Below are 14563 nucleotides of genomic sequence, written 5' to 3'. Positions count from 1 at the left end.
ATAGAACTTTTCAAAAAGGTTAGGGTTGAGGTGCCGAAACTCCTCATCAGTAATCCAAGTGCAATCTCCACTTAATGAGATACTTTTGATAACCTCCATGTTGAGTTGAAACAATTTGATAATCAACCATGTCTTTGATTTCATCTTGAAAAGATTTGGGTGCCGGGAGAGATGCCACAACGTCAGCCCGGTTACTATTCTCAAAATGCCCAGAATATCGAGTTAGATCCTTAATAGTGAACACATTACTTATGCGCATATCATCAGGTAATTCAAGCACATAAACATTTGAACTGATCTTCTTGAGAACTTTAAATTGTCCAGCACTCTTTGAATGAAGCTTCTTATATACCCCTTTAGGATACCGTTCGAGTTTGATTTGAACCATAACCATGTCGCCCTCATCAAATTCAGCAAACCTCCACCCCAAATCAGCATGTTGTTTGTACCTCTCATTGCTGATGGCAATCTTTCGTCGCACTTCATCATGGATATCACGGACATGTTGACTAAAAGCTTTAGCTTCAGTACTTAGGCAAGCCTGAATAGGTAGGGGAACCAAATCGATTGGTTTCCTTGGAAGCAACCTGTGACAATTTTGAAAGGCCTGCGACCTGTAGATCTATTCACAGAGCTATTGTATGCAAATTCTGCCATATGAAGTACCTGACCCCAGCTGCCAACACGATCACTAACAAGGCAGCGAAGTAGATTACCCAAACTACGGTTAACAACCTCCGTTTGACCATCAATTTGTGGATGAAAAGCGGAAGAAAATTTCAGCTTTGTATTCAGCAACTTCCATAGCGTTCACCAAAAGTAGCTGATAAATTTTGAATCACGGTCAAAGACAATGGTCATTGGCAGTCCATGAAGTCTGACAACTTCTTGAAAGAAGGGCTTAGCCATGTGGACTACATCCAATGTCTTTGAACAAGGAATAAAGTGTGCCATTTTCGAGAAGCGACCCACAACCACAAGGATAGAATCATGTTTCCGAAGGGTTTTTGGTAATCCAATGACAAAGTCTATACTTAAATCCTACCAAGGTTCATGGGCCACAGCTAACGGAGTGTATAAACCTGTATTCTTCTTTCTTCCCTTCGAAAGTTGGCAAGTATGGCATCGCAAAACAACCTTGCCTACATCTCGCTTTAGTTTTGGCCAATAAAAGCGATCCTCGACCATTGCAATTGTCTTATCTCTTTCAAAATGGCATGTTGCCCCTCCGGAATGCAATTCCCAAATCATTTATTCACGGATTAATGTGTTGGGTAAGCAGAGGAGAATTCCCTTGAAGAGGAAACCATCATGCAAAAAAAACTCACTATATCCTCCCTGCTGTCCAGCCAGTAATTGAGCATATATAGAGCGAAAATCCTTACAAGAGGATAATCTCTCTTGAGCAAGTCAAAACCCACCACTTGTATAGCCATGGAAGAGAGAACATACACCACTCAGCTAAGGGCTTTAGCAGCCTTGTTCTCAGAGCCAGCTTTATGTTTGATAACAAAAGAATACTCCTACATAAATGAAAGCCATTTACCATGTCGATAATTCAGCTTCTTTTGACAGTTGATGTACTTGAGTGCTTCATGGTCGGAAAACAACACAAACTCTTTATAAAGAAGATAGTGTCGCTAATGGCGAAGAGTTTGAATCACTACATAAAATTCCTTGTCATAGGTGGAATACTTTTGCTTGGTTTCATTGAGTTTTTCATTGAAATAAGCAACCGGGTGCCCTTCTTAACTCAGCACACCCCCAATCCCAATATTTGAAGCATCACACTCCAACTCAAATACTTTTGAGAAGTCAGGAAGGTTTAGAACAGGAGCTTCAGACATCATCTTCTTTATGTCTTCAAAAGCTTTTGTTGCTGCCTTTGTCCAAACAAATTGTCCCCTTTTCATATAGTTGGTGATATGTGCCATTATCGTACTGAAATTCCTAATAAACCGACTATAAAAAGTCGCCAGCCCGTGAAAACTACGAACTTCATGCAAGGAGGTTGGAATTGGCCGCTCTAGGATAGCTTTCACTTTACTTCACTACAACAAAAAGCAATTTTGGCGACCAAAAATGTAAATTTCGTCGCTAAAAGTAGGACAATTGGCGACTAAATTTGAATTAGTAGCCAAAAGTGAAGACTTTTGACGACTAAAACAGTTTAGTAGCCAAATGTATACTTATTGGCGACTAAAAATTAGATTAGTCGCTGATTACATGGGTTTTAGCGACTAAAACAATTTTAGTAGCCAAAAGTGAAGGTTTTTGGCAACTAAAAAAAATTAGTAGCCAAAGGTATAGGTTTTGGCGACAAAAAAATGGTTTGGTCGCCGATTGTAGGTGTTTTACCGACAAAAAAAAATGTTGTAGCCAAAAGTAAAGGTTTTTGGCTACTAAAAAAAATTTAGTAGCTAAAAGTGGACAATTGGCGACTAAAATTGAGTTTAGTCGGCAAAAGTGGCGGTTTTGGCGACTAAAAATCAGTTTAGTCGCCGAAAGTGGTTGTTTTTAGGTGAAAATTAATTTTTTTTGCAACTAAATTATTAGGTAGTAGCCAAAACTATGGTTTTTGGCGACTAAAAAAAAATTTAGTCGCCAAAAGTGGCTTCCTTTTTTTTTTAATAAATAATTTATTTTTTACGTAAATTATATTGAATAAAAATAATTTTGTTTATATATGTAGTTTAATATTAATACGGGTCAATATAGTATATAAATAATATATTTTGCATACATTTTCATGTGGTATTATTGTGGCATAGTGGAGAGAGTGTGTTGCTAAAGGGTTAGAAAGTGGAAGGTTGGTGGTTCAAAACTTGGGAAGAGCAGAGGGTTAATTTTTTATAAATGAGCTTTGGCGACGAAAAATTTAGTCGCTACAGACTTGGTTTTTAGCTACTAAAAGTTTGTTAGTCGCCAATACCTTTCGCGACAGTTTTCCAGCGACCAAGCCGGCGATTAAAAAATTTAGTCGGGAAAACTCAAAACCCTATTTTTGGCGACTAAAAATTCACTTTTGGCGACTAAAAATTTAGTCGCCAAATGTGTTTTTTTTTGTAGTGCTTGGATCGGCTTCCACTCCTTTAGACGACACAATGAAACCCAAAAATACAACCATTAGACTCATGAAAGAACACTTCTTTTAAGTTAATGTAGAGCTTCTCTTGACGAAGGACCCTCAAAACTTGTTGAAGATGAAAGATATGTTCCTCCTTGGTCTTGCTATAGATTAGAATATCGTCAAAATAAACAACCAGGAAGTGACCAATTAAAGGCTGTAATACCTGCGTAATAAAGCGCATGAATGTACTTGGGGCATTTGTTAGATCAAATGGCATGACTAGCCACTCGTAGAGGCCATCCTTGGTCTTGAAAGCTGTCTTCCATTCGTCTCCTAGCCTTATATTTAGCTGCTGATAGCCACTTTTCAGATCAATCTTTGAGAATAGATAAGACCCAGCCAACATGTCCAACATATCATCAAGTCTCGGGATAGGGAATCGATATTTGATTGTAATCTTGTTTATAGCACGACTATCTATGCACATGCGCCAACTACCATCCTTCTTGGGTGTAAGCAAAGCCAAAACAGCACAGGGACTTAAACTTTTACGAATAAACCCTTTAGATAGTAGCTCATCTACCTGCCTTTTAAGCTCTGCGTGTTCCCTTGGATTCATGCGATAGGCTGGAAGATTAGGCAATTGTGATCCAAGAATGAGATCTATTGCGTTATGGACATTGCGCATGGGAGGTAATTCATCTGGGAGTTCTTTGTGGGGCAACATCAGAAAAATGGGACAGCAACTTGGCCACTTCTGTCGGCAATACAGAGACAGATTCAACAGCTAAATCTGACATTTTTTTCACCACCACGACATATATAACTCCCAGTTCCATACTCTCAACTTGAAAACACTTCTTGGTGAGAATGTGAAGAGATTTAGGTTTATTTTCAGCGACATCCTTTGGCTTCTTTTCCTTGAATTTTCTTATTTCAACTGTAGTCATTGGCTTCAAAACAATCTCTTTGTTCTTGAATGAGAAAGCATATGTGTTCTCTTTCCCAGAATGTTGCACATCCCTATCATAAAGCCATGGTCTTCCAGGAAAGATATGTGTGACATTCATGGGAATTACGTCACACCAGATAGAATCACTATAAGAACCATAAGAAAAAGAGACTAGGCAACGCTGAGTTATTACCAAAATGGACGTGTTATCGATCCAAGCTACCTTATATGGATAAGGATGTGATTGAACAAGAAGCTTAAGACGCTCCACTGTGCCTGTAGATACAACATTCATGGAACCGTCACCGTCGATGATAAGCTTCCTGACTTGGTTTCCACAGTCAACCAGCATTTGAAAAATAAAAGTATACCTCCAGTCTTCCTTTTCAGTTTTTGGCATTGCAAGGATACGCCTGACAACAGAAATCAAAGAATTGTCCACCTCTTCATCTTCTAGGTCATCTGTATTTAGTACCCCAACGTCAAAAGAATCATCATTATCATCATTATTTTGTTGATCGAATTCAACTTCTTGCTCCACTCTCACGTGTAAACTCCTTTTTGGACATTAAAATGCCACATGACCAGATTCACCACACTTAAAGCATTTGCTTTCCTTCCCGTTCGCTTTGTTGGCTGCATAATTCTTGCCTTTTAGATTAGCCATATTGACAAAAGTTTGCTTTGAAACATTGGACCGAAAACGATTTGCATCATTGTACCCCTTAGTTATAGTTTCCCCAACTTAAGACACGAACTTTTTACAAATTGGGTATTTCAAATACTCCTCCATATCCAAAGCAACTTGGAAGGCATGTTCGAGACTGTATAAGGGTTGGCGAAGCAACTCCCTCCTTATATCGGGCATCAAACCAGCCTTAAACCGAGCAAGAGCTTGACTTGAATCTTCCATAATTTGACTCTTCATCTTTAGCTCATCAAATTTCTGCATATATTCAGCCACTGACATGCAATTTTGCTTTAATTCAATCAGTTGTTCACACAACTTCTCATGGTAATTTGATGGCATGTACTTTTCCTTCAACTTGGCTTTCATCTCCTGCTAAGTTCAAATTGGTGGCTGCCCTAACCTTCGAATATCACCTTCAACACCCATCCACCAGATTTTTGCTAATCCAACAAGCTTTATCTTAGCAAATCTCACTTGCCGATTGTCAGCCATATCGTACCAGTCAAAGTACTCTTCAATAGAAGCAAGCCAATCATGAAACAAAGTAGGATTGACCTTTCCTTCAAAATCTGGAACCTCCATTTTAATCTTCTTAGTGATATCTCCTACTAAATCATAGGTCTCATATTGGTTCCTTTGCAATAAGTCATGGGCCCAATCAGACATGGAATTTTGCTACCTTCCCTGATCTTGGCCAGCCTTAAATTACTGCCTTCGTAGGGGATCTGCATGCTGCTCTTCTGTGCGCTCGCCTTGATTTTTGTCATTTTCATCAGTATTGTTATTCCTAGAGTTTTTTCCTTGTTCATCACTGTTAGGTTGAGTTATTTAGCCTTCCAAAGTACTGATGCGCAGATTAAAATTATCTATCTGCTCCACAAGTTTCAACAGAATCTCGTCAAGCTAGAAATCAGTTAATCTTCTAGTAAATAGCTTTCTGGATCGTGTAGACATGATGCTACTCTCGCTCTGATACCAAGTTAATGTAGGACAGATTCGAAATAGGCCTAAGTATGTGCAAAATACAAATAATAAGGCTGTTTTGGGGGCTATGAACAGCGGACGTGAACAGTAGATGTGAACAGTGATTTGTAAGAAGTAGAGGAGGGGTTAAAGAAAGATAGATCTAGATATCACACCTAGAAAACCCAAGGCATCACACCAAGGGGCTCTTTAGCATCACACTACAAAAAGATTGCACCGCACAATCATAGAAGCATAAGCTTAATTTTCATTCATTCAATCTCTTTGCCACAAGACTTACAATCTAATTTATACTAACTTCGTCTTGACTCTAAAACTTCCCAAATTAAATGACATAGCTAACTTAGACTCCCTAGGACTCTTTAATACATTAATCATATGGAAGACACCAGAAGACTCTTTGACCAACTAAATAGCCCAAAAACCTTGACTAGAAATTTAAAGACATTTGACTTGAGAAACTCAAGAGACACTTTTAAATAAATCTCAAGTCTAGTTAATCTCCCAAGTAGGCCCCACATCATCTAGCATACGCCAAATTAAGGCTTGGGCTTTAGAATCGTCGGATCCACGCCTTTTATAGACTTTAATGCTATGTTTGGTTTGGGGGATTTGGAAAAAGATTTAGAAAAGAAAGGAGAAAAGATGTGTGAAACTAGGTGAAATGTAGGTATATTTTATTCATATTTCACTTTACTTTTCCATTTTCCTTTCTAAATCATTCTCCAAATCCGCCAACCAAACACAGCATAATTGGCTGCTGCCATTTCCCATCACTGCATCATTCATATGCGTTAATTTTCAAATTTCATGAATTTTATGTAACAATATTATTGCTATTAATTAATAAATGGACGCAAAAAACCCAGCTTGTTTGGAACAATTGGGCTTCCCTGCTCCATGTTGCTCTTATTTTACTACTTGAAATTCGACTACAATGGTTTTACAGCAAAAGACGATTCTCTGAGCATCAGGCAGAAGTATGGTGGAAGGACAACAAAGACAGGCTGCTTAAAAAGTACAGCCCACCCGTGTCAAATAGGGCTCCAACACCTGCTGATGAGAATAATAAGGCGGAACTTGAGTCGAATGCAAAAAGTGGCCAAGTAGAAGCAATTGCCAGCTCCTAAATGACAATGGATGTTGTTAGAGCATCTCTAGTGGAGCTCTCAAAACACTTGTCAAAGTTATAATTTAACAATAGTGATAAAAAGTGGGTCTCTAATGGCTTGCTATTTTACTTGCCAAAGATGGCATATGCCATATCTCTTCTCAAATTTGGCAAGTAAAATAGCAACTGCCAAACATGTCACATCAGCAAATATGAACATATTTGTAGTTCCAAATTCAATTGAAAAAACAGAATTGAAACAGTAGAAAATCAAGTAATTTTTCAAATTTAATTTTTCTATTTAATTTTTCAAATTGAATTATATTTAATTTTTTTCATTTTTTATATTTGTCTAATCGGAAATAATATAAATATATAATTTTTTTTACAAACATAAAAAACAAAAAATAAACAAAAATAAAATCACAAAAAAAACCTATATTCAAACAACACCTACAAACTAGGAGGGAAAATTGGTTGAGAATTGTCAAAATAGCAAGTGACCATTGAAAAATCATTACTGTAATTTGACAAAATAATACTATTCATTGTCAAATTATAACAATAATAATGATATTATGACAACAATCATTGAAAATGCTCTTTGGTCAATATATTTGTTCTCAGACACAGATTAGAGAACTGAATTGCTTTGAGTAAGATGGCACACCAAGATTGTTTCTTTACAATAAAAAGGAAAAGTTCTCCATGTTCGATGCAGAAAGGAAGGCATCAGAAGATGACGAAGTTTATGCGACCAACAAGCAAACAAGGTTGCCTGTAATTTTGTGATTTGGTCGATTCTTTACTCTTGTGTGACATCTTGTAGTTGTAATGTTAGTTGTAGAGCTAGTCTTGTGTCTGAGTCCCATGTGCAAGTAAGTGTGTTTTTCTAACCTAGTTTTGATGACATGGTGTTTTGAGGCTCTGTTTAGTATAATTAGATTGACAACATATTTATAAGACTTTTGGACACACATTACGTGATATTTTAGATTTGTGTGATCATTTCTATCTTAATAGGGTTTAAATTGGCAATTGATGTCATCTTAGAACATGGAGAATTATTTTTTTATTTTAGACGGAAATTCATTCAAACCTGTAGATATCAGGTTAAATTAAATCTAGTTTCTATTTATTTATTGTTAGTATAGTCAATGAAAGATCGTTTATAAAGAGCAGGGCTAATTATATTACCAATTTTTGTAATTTGAGATTTCTATTATTTTGATCTCTAATTTTTCATTTATGACATATTTGATTTTGAATTTTGAATTCTTGTTCTAAATAAGGACAATCAAATTTTTAATTTTTTTTTTTTTTGGCAAATGGTCAATTTTAAGGGCAAAGTCATCATACAATTTATTTTTGTGTTGGTTAACTTATATATTATTTGAATTGTAATGGTCTTTTTTTTTTAATGAATAATATTGGAATTTTCTTGATTATAAAGTTTTGTTTAGTTTGATTTTTAGAATCTATTTTCAGAAAAAATTTCTAAGAAATCAAATATTAAATTGGTGAAAAAAATTAAAAACATATTATTTTTATATAATTTTATCTTTTGAGAGGGTAAAAATAATTTTTTTTGATATCTATCTTCATTAAACGGAAATGAGCCGTAGCTCGAATCCAATGGCTCGAATTGGCTGGAAAGAGGGAGAGAAGAGAGGAGGAAGAAGCTCAGGAGAAAGAGAGAGAGAGAGGATCGTCGCTGCTCGCCTCGCCACCGTCACCACCGTCGCCTCGCTGCCACCGATCGTCGCAGCACCAGCGATCGCCGACTCTGCCTCGCCTCCGCCCCTCAGCCCCCGCTTCCAAACCCAAATGTTGGGCCCCCTCCAGTCCCTCCTCCTCCTCCCCCTCCAGTCCCTCCTCCTTCCTCCTTCCTCCTCCTCTTCCTCCTCCTCCCCTCCTCCTCCTCCCTTCCCTGCTTCTGGTTCTGCTTCACCTTCATCTCAAAAACGAGGCCGTTTTTGAATTCGAGCCGCTCGGTTTCGTGCTACCTATCACTGCCGTTCATTAAATTAGTTTCAAGTTTTTCAAAAGTCTAATATGACGACAATTTTGATGTTATTATTAAATCAATTCATAAAATCAAAAAATTCAAAATTAAAAATATTTTATATATCAAACATATTGATCATACATTACGAACTTAATAAATATCCATTACATGATAACCATAAAAAAAAATAACAAAAACAAACACCCATTACATGATTATCATCCAAACACATATTAAAAAACAATTTGATAAAAAAATAAAAATGTAAAAGATTTGTTATTTTTATATAGTTTTATCTTTGGTGGGTAAAAATGATTTTTAAAAATTCAAAAATAATTTTTTGACATTTATTTTTGTCAAATTAGTTTATATCAAATTGATGATTTTGCTCTCAAATTATCCTTATTTAAAATGAAATTCAAAATTCATCGTCAAATGTATCACAATTGAAATGTCAAGACCAAAATAATACAAATTCCAAATTATAAAGACCATTAATATAATTTGTCCTAAAAAAAATTAGGAAAAAGATTGAGGCCTCGAATTTGAGGCCTCGAAAGTGGCTCGAATTGGTTTTTTTTTTTTTCTTTTTCTTTGAAACTGTGTTGGTTTGGTTGTTTTTATTATTTTTTATTTATTTATTTGTTGGGTTGTGTTAGTTTGGTTGTTTTTATTTATTTATTTATTTGTTGGGCTGTTGATTTTTTTTTTTATTTTTTTAGGGATGGTTATGTGTAGGGGTAGGTCTAGAGTTTAGGATTTAAGGTTTAGATTTTTATTTCTTCCGAGTCTTTTTTATTTGAAATAAAAATATAGTAAAGACTCGTACAAAATTATATAGAATTAACAAATTTTAACCAGCAGTCTAACTGATCAGTTAATTTTATCACCCAATCAGTCTAACCCAACTCACTAATCTTATCAAACTACATAGGCTAAATTGTTGTTGTTGTTGTTGTTTTTTTTTTTTTTTTTCCTATTTGTTGTGTTATATTGGTTTGTTTTATTTTATTTTATTTTATTTATTGGGCTATTTGATTTATTATTATTATTATTAGGATTTAGGTTTTAAGAAACACACAAAAATCCTTCCAAACAAAAAAACGCTACTTTTCAAGGCAAATTCACGCATATCTTTTCGAGGCCTTTAGCACGGTTGAAAAAATTATATATATAAAATTTATTTATTTATTTATTGTTGGTATAGTCAACGAAACATCATTTATAAAAAGAATTATATATATTGGCTTCATACAGTGAAAATTGGCCAGGACTACATTTGTAGAGCTAGTCTCATGCTCGAGTCCTATGTAGTGCAAGGAAGTATGTTTTTCTAACCTAGTTTTTATGAGATCACATTCTGGGGATTGATGAAATGGTGTTTTAAGGCTCTGTTAGACTTAAGTTATGTTAGACAAAATGGTTGCGGTTAAAATAATCATAAAAAGATAAAATAAATTGAAGAGTTAATAAAATAAAATGTTACATTCAAATCATAATTATTTCATTTTTTTTTCACAAAAGTCAAAAAATCTATCTTAAACGAGATTTTTTAATCTAGACTAAAAAAGTTAAAAAATTAACTCACTTCTCAAACGAAGACTTAGTATAATTAGGCTGACAACGTATTTGTAAAACTTTTAGGCACCCATTACGTTAGATTTGTATGATCATTTCTATTTTAATATAGTTGAAATTAACAATTGATGTCAAACATGAAGAATTATTTCTTTATTTTAGAAAAATTCATTAATACCTGTAGACATCAGATTAAATTATAAATCTAGTTTTTATTTATTTATTGTTGGTATAGTCAACTAAATATTATTTATAAAAAGAATTATATATATTTGTTTCATACAGGGCTTTGTAATCGGAAGAACTATAACTTACAATAATACTATGATAATTGCATTTATGTATTAAAATTTGATTTTCATTTCACATGTCATTACTATATTAATTTAATAGGTCTGATTATTATTTCTATTATTAATATAGTAATATAATAAATAAAAGACAATTAAGCAAATAAAATTATTATAGCATTATAATATAACAGATGGTCATTTTTTGATAAATTCTCTTTCTAAGTGTTTTATTTCATCTAATCAATATTCTTTTTAAGTATTCCATTAAGTTATGTTTAATGTAATATGACCAAATCATCATTTCTAATTTTTTGCACATGTTTTTATTTTGAAACTAATGCATAACAATAGTCCCTCATTTTATAGAGAAAATTTCTCCCTCATTCTAAAGAGAAAATCTCTCTTATTCCATAGAGAAAATCTCTCTCTTATTCTAAGGAGAAAATCTCTCTCACATTCCATAGAGAAAATCTCAAATTATGAAGTTTGAACCTTTTTATAATTTGAAAATTTTAAAAATAACGCAACAAAAAATCTGAATGAAATAAAAATACAATGTAAATGTTTACGGTAAACAACAAACATATAACTAACTTTTGAAAAAATAAAACACATAAAACTACAATGTGAATGTTCACGATAAACAACAAACATACAATTAACTTTTGAAAAAATAAAATTCATACCAAAATACAATGTGAATATTCATAATTTATAATTAACATACAACTAGCCTTAAAAAAATAACTCATACTAATGTAAATATTTACGCTATAACGTAAAAACATAAAACAAAATTGAAAAAGTGAAAATTGACTATTTCAATTGTTTAATAATAACAAAAATAATTATTCAATTAACAAGTATAGTAGCAATAACAACAAACATACAATTAACTTTCGAAAAAATAAAAATTATATCAAAATACAATGTGAATATTCACAATTTACAATTAATATACAACTAGTTTTAAAAAATAAAAATAAACTTGTACCACTATGAACATTCACACTAACGTGAAAACATAAAATAAAATTGAAAAAAGTAAAAATCGACTATTTCGATTGTTCAATGGTAACAAAAATAATTATTCAACCAACAAGTATGATAAAAAATAATGAAATAAAATAAAATACAACTAACTTTCAAAAAAATTTCAAAAAAAAAAAAAAAAAAAAAAACTCATACCAAAGTACAATATGAATATTCACAATTTACAATTAACATACAACTAACCTTAGAAAAACAAAATTCATACCAATGTGAACATTCACAGTGCAACATGAAACAAAATTGAAAGGAAAAAAAAATGACTATTTCAATTCTTTAATGTAACAAAAAAAATGATTGTTCAAACAACAAGTATAGTAACAAATAACTAATGATATATGAACATTCACATCTTACAAAATATATAATTATATCCATATCTATATTCCAACACTTATTTTCAAACTTTCAAATAATGTAAAATGTGAACATTCACACTGATTGACAAAAAAAATAAAAATAATAGCAGCACTGAAATTAGAAATAAAAAAAATAAAATAAAAAAACTCAATCACTCTAAAAACAAATATATATATATATCACTCACATTCTTATCTTCATCATCATCTTTATCGTTATCATTAACAATCTATGCAATTTTGTCATTCTACCAATCCAAATCAAACCAAACTCACATTTGAAGAATATGTTTGTAACAAAATTAACTGGACATAAACAGAGTTTCAACTTACAGCAATGAAAAAATATAGAGTTTCGAACAAATAGCAACAATGGAAGAACACAAAATTTCGAATACAAAATGACAATAGAGGAACACAAAGCTCCAGTGTAACAATGGAGGAACATAATATTATTTCACCATCATGTATAAACTAGAGTTTTTAAACTCTACCAAATTAAGAGTTTCGAAACCTTAGCGCAATGAAACAATACCACAATTGTGAATGAAACTGATCAAAAAAGAAAAACGTAAATAATAATAACTACCAAAATAGAGGTAGTAACAAAAAAGAAAGGTGTATATCATTTTTCTATGTAATACATATCAATAATAGATATAATGGTATAATAGTCCAACAAATAATATAAATCAGGAAAAAATGATCTCATAGAATAAAAGTATAAATATATAAGACTAAGTAAGTTATAATTTTCCTTTGTGGATTTATTGGGTTAGAACACATCCAAATAAAATTTATCAATGAAAAAATATTTTGAAAATTTTAAATTGTATTGTGTAGATTTAAAGTTTTGTTTTTTAATTTTTATTTTTGAAATTGTTTTTTTGCTATGGACTAGAGAGGTGTTATTATGCTTAATGGGCCCATTTTTGGATCCTGTTTTGATAATCTGGACCATTCGTATTTTAAGGTTCGTTGAGTACATCATTCTTATAAAAAATCAAATCGATAAAATACAAAAACTACATATTCATATCAATTTTTTATAAATTATTTATTTTTTTATCGACGTGATTGTCGTTATCCCATTAACTTAATTTTTTATAAGAATAATATACTTAATATACCCTAAAATATAAATAATTCAAACCAACAAAACAAAATCTAAAAATAAACTCATTGAGCCCACCAATTGCTCTCCAATCCATTGAAGCCGAGTCCATGTATTTAATGGTTAACTTGTAACGGTGACCTATATTTCATGGGGCCATGGCTATTATTGATTGGGCTGGCTCCTCTCCAATCCAATCATGGATCGGAGGATATTGTTGGGCTTGTAAAGATTTATTATAGGTTTCGTTTTAATAATTTAAACCGTTTAATGTGTATAATTTATCGAGTATTATATGTCTGTAAAAAAATATTTTGATTAAATATCGATAACTATGTGATCAAATCAGTTATGTATAAAAAAATAGACGGTGAAAAAATAAACAGTTAACAGAAATCTGATTCGATAAGATAGCTATTGATATCCGATCAATATAATTTTTTACAAACATACAGTACTCTACGAATTATACACATTGAACGATTCGAATTATCAAAATAAAATCCAGGATATGTCTCCATAGGCTCAATAATATCCTCTAATCCAATAATAGAGGGAAGCCCAACTCTTATTTATTAATTTTTTTTGATAAATTGACCTCACCTCAATAAATGAGGGCCCACTAGCCTCCAAAATTGATCCAGTCTTTATGAAGTTAGGTGATCTAATTTTTTCTTCTTTGTTAAGAAATCTCCAAGGCTGTGTTTGGTAAAGGCAAAATTTTTAAATCATTTTTCAAAATCTATAATTAAATATACAATTCAAAATTATCTAAAACTCATTCAAAAATTCATTTCAAAACTTATAACTAAACATACAATTCAACATTTTTTTCAAAACTCAAAGCTAAACTCTTTTTAAAAGTTTATTTTAAAATAAAAAATTTAAAAAAATATATTTTTATTTTATTTTTTAAAATTATTTTTAAAATCATGATTTGAGTGTCAAGTCGTGTTTTAAGTTATGAATTTTGAATTGAGTTTTGAAAAAAGAAAATTTGTTTGATTATGAGTTTTGAAAAGAGTTTTGAGTTATATTTTGAAATATTTTAGATTTATTTTTTTAAAATATTTAAAAAACATATTTAATTTTTTTAGGATAAATATTTTATATTTTAAATATTTATTTATTTATTTTAATATGCACTATATTTTATACATTATGTGCTATATTTTATACATTATGTGCTATATTTTTTTTAATATTAAAAATTTTTAATTTTTTTATTTTAAATATATAATTTCTTAAAAATATTTTTTTATTTTTTATTTTAAATATTTTATTTTATTTTATGAATACATTTTTAAATATTTTAATTTTTTTGTTATGTGTTTGTTATAATTTGAGTATAGA

The 14563-nt window shown here is 31.7% G+C and overlaps 1 pseudogene; it reads right to left on the bottom strand.

Annotated features, from left to right (window-relative positions):
• Window positions 1–3092: 3092 nt before the first annotated feature.
• Window positions 3093–5379, bottom strand: LOC145793844 (uncharacterized; annotated as a pseudogene).
• Window positions 5380–14563: the final 9184 nt, after the last annotated feature.

Source organism: Camellia sinensis, chromosome 6, assembly GCF_055761805.1.
Source record: "Camellia sinensis isolate YWXY chromosome 6, ASM5576180v1, whole genome shotgun sequence".
Taxonomy (NCBI): Eukaryota; Viridiplantae; Streptophyta; class Magnoliopsida; order Ericales; family Theaceae; genus Camellia; species Camellia sinensis.
Note: the sequence above shows the minus strand (reverse complement) of the source record. Positions and strands in the feature narration are given on the sequence as shown.